This window comes from Suncus etruscus, chromosome 13 (assembly GCF_024139225.1).
Source record: "Suncus etruscus isolate mSunEtr1 chromosome 13, mSunEtr1.pri.cur, whole genome shotgun sequence".
NCBI classification, from domain to species: Eukaryota; Metazoa; Chordata; class Mammalia; order Eulipotyphla; family Soricidae; genus Suncus; species Suncus etruscus.
Genome location: NC_064860.1, coordinates 55005817 through 55011402, shown reverse-complemented (window position 1 = coordinate 55011402; position 5586 = coordinate 55005817). Strand labels below are relative to the sequence as shown.

At 36.7% G+C, this 5586-nt stretch overlaps 1 non-coding gene across 1 annotated transcript; it reads left to right on the top strand.

Moving 5' to 3' along the window:
- The first annotated feature begins 3385 nt into the window (after window positions 1-3385).
- LOC126026344 (small nucleolar RNA SNORA51) lies at window positions 3386-3518 on the top strand. Its single transcript, XR_007501637.1, has one exon. It is a non-coding gene; the product is annotated as a small nucleolar RNA SNORA51 (small nucleolar RNA).
- The last annotated feature ends 2068 nt before the right edge of the window (window positions 3519-5586 follow it).

The window sequence follows — 5586 nt, the reverse complement described above, 5'->3', positions numbered from 1 at the left end:
ACAACTATATTCAACTAGGCTAGAGAACCCACCAGAAATCGACAGATTCTTGGACAAACACCCTCTTCCAAGACTGGAAAAGGAAGACCTAGAAACTCTAAACAGTCCAATCACTTCAGAGGAAATTGAAGACGTAATTAAAAGACTCCCTAAGAACAAATGCCCAGGCCCAGATGGATTTACAGGTGAATTCTATCAAACATTTCAAGAAGACTTATTACCACTGTTCCATAGGCTTTTCAAAACCATAGAAAAAAACAGGAATCCTCCCCAACTCCTTTTATGAGGCTAATATCACACTCATTCCTAAAGAAGGCAAAGACACCACCAAAAAAGAAAACTACAGACCAATCTCACTAATGAACATTGATGCAAAGATACTTAACAAAATCTTAGCAAACCGCATCCAACACCCATCAAAAAGATCATACCTCACGATCAAGTGGGATTCATCCCAGGAATGCAAGGTTGGTTCAACATACGCAAATCAATCAACATTATACACCACATCAACAACATGAAGGACAAAAACCACATGATCATATCAATCGATGCAGAAAAGGCGTTTGACAAAATCCAACATCCGTTCATGTTAAAGACACTCAGCAAGATAGGGTTAGAAGGCACCTTCCTTAAGATAGTTACAGCTATTTATGAAAAGCCTACAGCCAACATTATACTTAATGGCGAGAAACTAGAAGCATTCCCACTAAGGTCAGGAACCAGGCAAGGCTGTCCACTCTCTCCACTCTTATTCAATATAACCTTAGAAGTCCTAGCAATAGCAATCCGACAAGAGAAGGGAATCAAAGAAATTCAAGTAGGGAAAGAGGAACACAAGCTAGCTCTATTTGCTGATGATATGATGATATACATCAAAAACCCTAAAGAATCCACAGAAAAACTCCTATAAACAATCAACCAATACAGTAAAGTGGCTGGATAGAAAGTCAATACACAAAAGACAGTAGCGTTTTTATATACAAACAATGAAATTGAGGAGAGAGAGATTAAAACTACAATTTCATTTAAGATAGCATCAAAATATATCAAATACCTAGGAATCAACCTTACAAGAGAAGTGAAAGATCTATACCAGGGAAACTTCAAAACACTTCAGAAAGAAATTGAAGACGATCTAAAGAAATGGAAGAACATCCCATCCTCATGGATAGGTAGAATTAACATAGTCAAAATGACTATTTTACCCAAACTGCTATATAGATTTAATGAAATCCCTATCCAAATCCAGACACAATTCTTTAAAGAAATAGAACAATCAATTATAAAATTCATTTGGAACCATAAAAGACCCAGGATAGCTAAACACATTCTGAAAAATGAGAACTTGGGAGGTATCTCCTTACCTAACTTGAAACTATACTATAAAGCCATAGTAATAAAAACAGCATGGTACTGGAACAGAGACAGGACCTCAGACCAGTGGATTAGAACAGAATTTCCAGACATAAACCCCCTGATATATAGCCAAATAATATTTGATAAAAGAGGCAAGAATATGAAATGGAACAAAGAAAGCCTATTCAACAAATGGTGTTGGTACAACTGGAAACTCATATGCACGAAAGTGAAAATCGACCCATATCTCACTCCTTATACAAAAGTCAACTCAAAATGGATCAAAGATCTGGAAATCAGACCTGAATCTATAAAGTTTATCGAGAATAAAATAGGCAGAACACTCGAAGACCTTTATATCAAAAGGGTCTTTGAGAATGGAGCACCAATGGCAAAAACGTTAGCATCAACTATAAACAAATGGGACTATATCAAACTAAAAAGCTTCTGCATGGCAAAAGAAACCCTACTTAATGCAAGAAGACAGCTAACAGAATGGGAAAAAATCTTTTCACTTGATATATCAGATAAAGGGCTGATATCTAGAACATACAAAGCGATCAGAAACCTGAGCCCTTCAAAACCAAACAAAGCCATAAAAAAATGGGGAGACGAAATGAATAGACATTTCTCTGAGGAAGAGAGAAGGATGGCCAACAAACACATGAAAACATGCTCACCTTCGCTCATCATCAGGGAGATCCAAATCAAGACAACAATGAGATACCACCTCACACCAGTGAGGTTGGCTCACATCAAAAATAATGGGAACAACCTTTGTTGGAGAGGATGTGGTATGAAAGGAACTCTCATTCATTGCTGGTGGGAATGCCCCTTGTTCCAACATCTATGGAGAAAAGTCTGGAGAGTGCTCAAAGAACTTAGAATTGAGCTGCCATTTGACCCAGCAATTGCTCTCCTAGGCATATATCCCCAAGATGGAAGGACATTCATTCCAAAATACGTATGCACCCCACTATTTATTGCAGCACTCAGTATAATAGCCAAATCTTGGAACCAACCTCGATGTCCAACAACAGATGAATGGATCATTAAGATGTGGTACATATATACAATGGAATATTACATGGCAGTTAGAAATGATACAATCACAGACTTTGCAGCAACGTGGATGGACCTAGATCATGTTATGTTAAACGAAGTAAGTCAGAAGACAAAAGAAAAACACAGAATGGTAGCACTATTCTGAAACACCTAGAACACATAAAAAAACAAAAAAATGACATTGAAGAAGCATAACTGCTAGAACCACAAAGAAAGACTTCATAAACTCCATTCCCTGATCTGCACAGCCACCAAGATCTTTAGAAACAGGTCTGATTTTACCATCCAAGATAAAGTAGAAGTCTTCCACATACCACGAAAGCAGCAAGAGGAGAATAAATGATCTATTTTTTTTGACGTCTTTATTTTGGTGTGGAGATTACGGTTGATGTCTCCAATATTATTTTATTTTATTTTGTTTTATTTTTCTCTTTCTTTTTTGCACTTGAGTATGATTTGATTTCAGAACCGAGATTATTGTGTGGTGCCTGTCTTTATTGCTGTGGTGCTTATCGGTTATTTAATTCGATATTTTTTTGTGTGTGTGTATTGTTGTGGTATTTTAATTACTTTTTTCACATCCTCTCTCAAACTGAGGTTGGAAGCCTCTAGACAGGACTCTGCCTATTTTCAGCATATTTGATTTTTGATTGAGAAGAGGACATATTAGGTGATGGGTATTCCCCTGATTCAATGTGAATATGTACCCAAAATACTACAGTGAAAGATATGTAAGCCATTATGAAAAAAAATTGTGTTTTTAATCAGAAATTTTCTTTGACTTACATGTATAATTATTATATCAATTATATTATATGTTATGTTATGTCACTATATTATGTTATATTAGTTTACCTCATTATGTTAATCAATTTTGTCCTTTAAATGAATTCTTACTTTAAAAAAAAACAACTTTAGTTTGCCCTGAAGAAAAAAAAATAAAATAAAATAAATAAGATAAGGCCTCCCAAATCTTACCACAGGCTGTGTTCTTTACACTGGCTGTATAGAAAGAGGAGGTACAGTAAAGGCACCCCATATACACCTCAACACAGGCCCCTTGCCGGGTATGTATTGTGAATTGGGGGACAAAAAAAAATTAGGTAAGAAATTAAATTGGGGGCCCGGAGATATAGCACAGCGGTGTTTGCCTTGCAACAGCCGATCCAGGACCAAAGGTGGTTGGTTCGAATCCCGGTGTCCCATATGGTCCCCCATGCCTGCCAGTAGCTATTTCTGAGCAGACAGCCAGGAGTAATCCCTGAGCATCGCCGGGTGTGGCCCAAAAACCAAAAAAAAAAAAGAAATTAAATTGGGCCAGAAAGATAGCATGGAGGTAAGGCGTTTGCTTTTCATGCAGAAGGTAGGTGGTTCAAATCCCGGCTTCCCATATGGTCCCCTGTGCCTGCCAGGGACGATTTCTGAGCAAAGAGCCAGGAGTAACTCCCGAGCGCTGGGGGTGTGACCAAAAAACAAACAAACAAAAAAAGAAGCTTAATTTATAGCTCACACATGAGCTATCAAGTACTTTGGCCAAATGTATACTACCTTGAAAAAATTGCAAATAGTTAAATTGAATGAACTAAAAGAAGACTCTAAGTTAGAAATTAAGTTTTTGTCTATATTCAACTTATTCACTAACAAAATAAAATGTTTGAAAAAACATTAGAATACATTTAGAATGCAGTTGCTTTTAGATATTGCATATTTAAATGTTGAAATAAAAACAACAGGAACTAAATCCAAGCTAGTCTGCAAATGTTTTGTGTAGCTTGCATTATGCAATTTGAACAAATTTAGAACAAACATGGCCTTTTATTTGGGGGGGGGGTTAGGTGATGCTCAGGGGTCACTCCTGGCTATGTGCTCAGAAATCACCCCTGGCTTGGGGGAACATATGGGATGCTGGGGAATGGAACCATGGTCCTTCCTAGGTCAGCTGATTGCAAGGCAAAGGTCCTATCACTGAGCCACCACTTGGGCTCCAACATGACCTCTTTTTTTTTGAATAATAACTTATATTTTGAGCAAAGTGGATTACAAATCTTTCACAGTAATATTTTAGGTACATAGTGATATTGAATAAGGGGCATTCTCATCACTAATGTTGTCCTCCCTCCACCCCTGTTCCAAGAATGCATCCCATATCTTCCTCTTTTGCCCCCTCTTTCACCCCTGGCTACTAGTATAAGTGATTCTCTATGTGTCTAGCTTGTTGTAGATGGGTATTGATTCTGTTGTCGTTGGCTTTGGATTTGGTGTTTAAGTTTGATATTTTTTTATTTCTACTCAATGTTCATATGGCTGTTTGGTCTTGGTATCCTCCTTTATTTCCCCCTCAATTTTTTAGGCAGAACAAGATGGTTCAAATTATGTGGTTTTGTTTGATGGGAAAAAAATAAAATGGGGAAAAATAAACAATCAAAAAATGGGAAGAGTCCTTCAAGAGGCTTTAAATATCAATTTAAGAGAAGATAAGGAAAATGGAAGAAAAAACATAATAACAATACAAAAATGGCCTCTTTTTAATGCATCAATTCTATTATTCTTTTTCAATCTTATGACATTTACTCACTGAATTTATTTTGTATACTCTAATTAAATGTGTAAACATTCATAAATCTTTTTCCAATCCCACACACATCACTGGATTTCAAATTAATTCATTATTGGGGCCGGTGGGTGGCGATAGAGGTAAGGCGTCTGTCTTACAAGTGCTAGCCTAGGACAGGCCTCTCAGTTCAATCCCCAGTATCCCAAACCAGGAGTGATTTCTTAGCTCATAGTCAGGAGTACTCCTGAGTGTCAATGGGTGTGGCCCAAAAACAAAAACAAAAAAGCCCAAATTAATTATTTTAACTCCTCTCTCAATATAATAATTGTTTCAAGAAAACTGAAAAAAATGATGTGGGTAAATACATGTAAACTTGTATGTAAATATATGTATTATGCATGCATGTATATACATACATATATACATATATACATATATATATAGTTTTTTTGACAATGCTCATTTTACTCCTGGTTAACATCTGGCTTTCTGTAGAGATCAATTCTAGCAGTTCTCTGAGGAATGTATGTGGTGCTAAGAAACAAACCCAGATCAGCCACTGGCTAACCAAGTGTCCTACATACTTATTTGTCTAGTCCTTATAATGC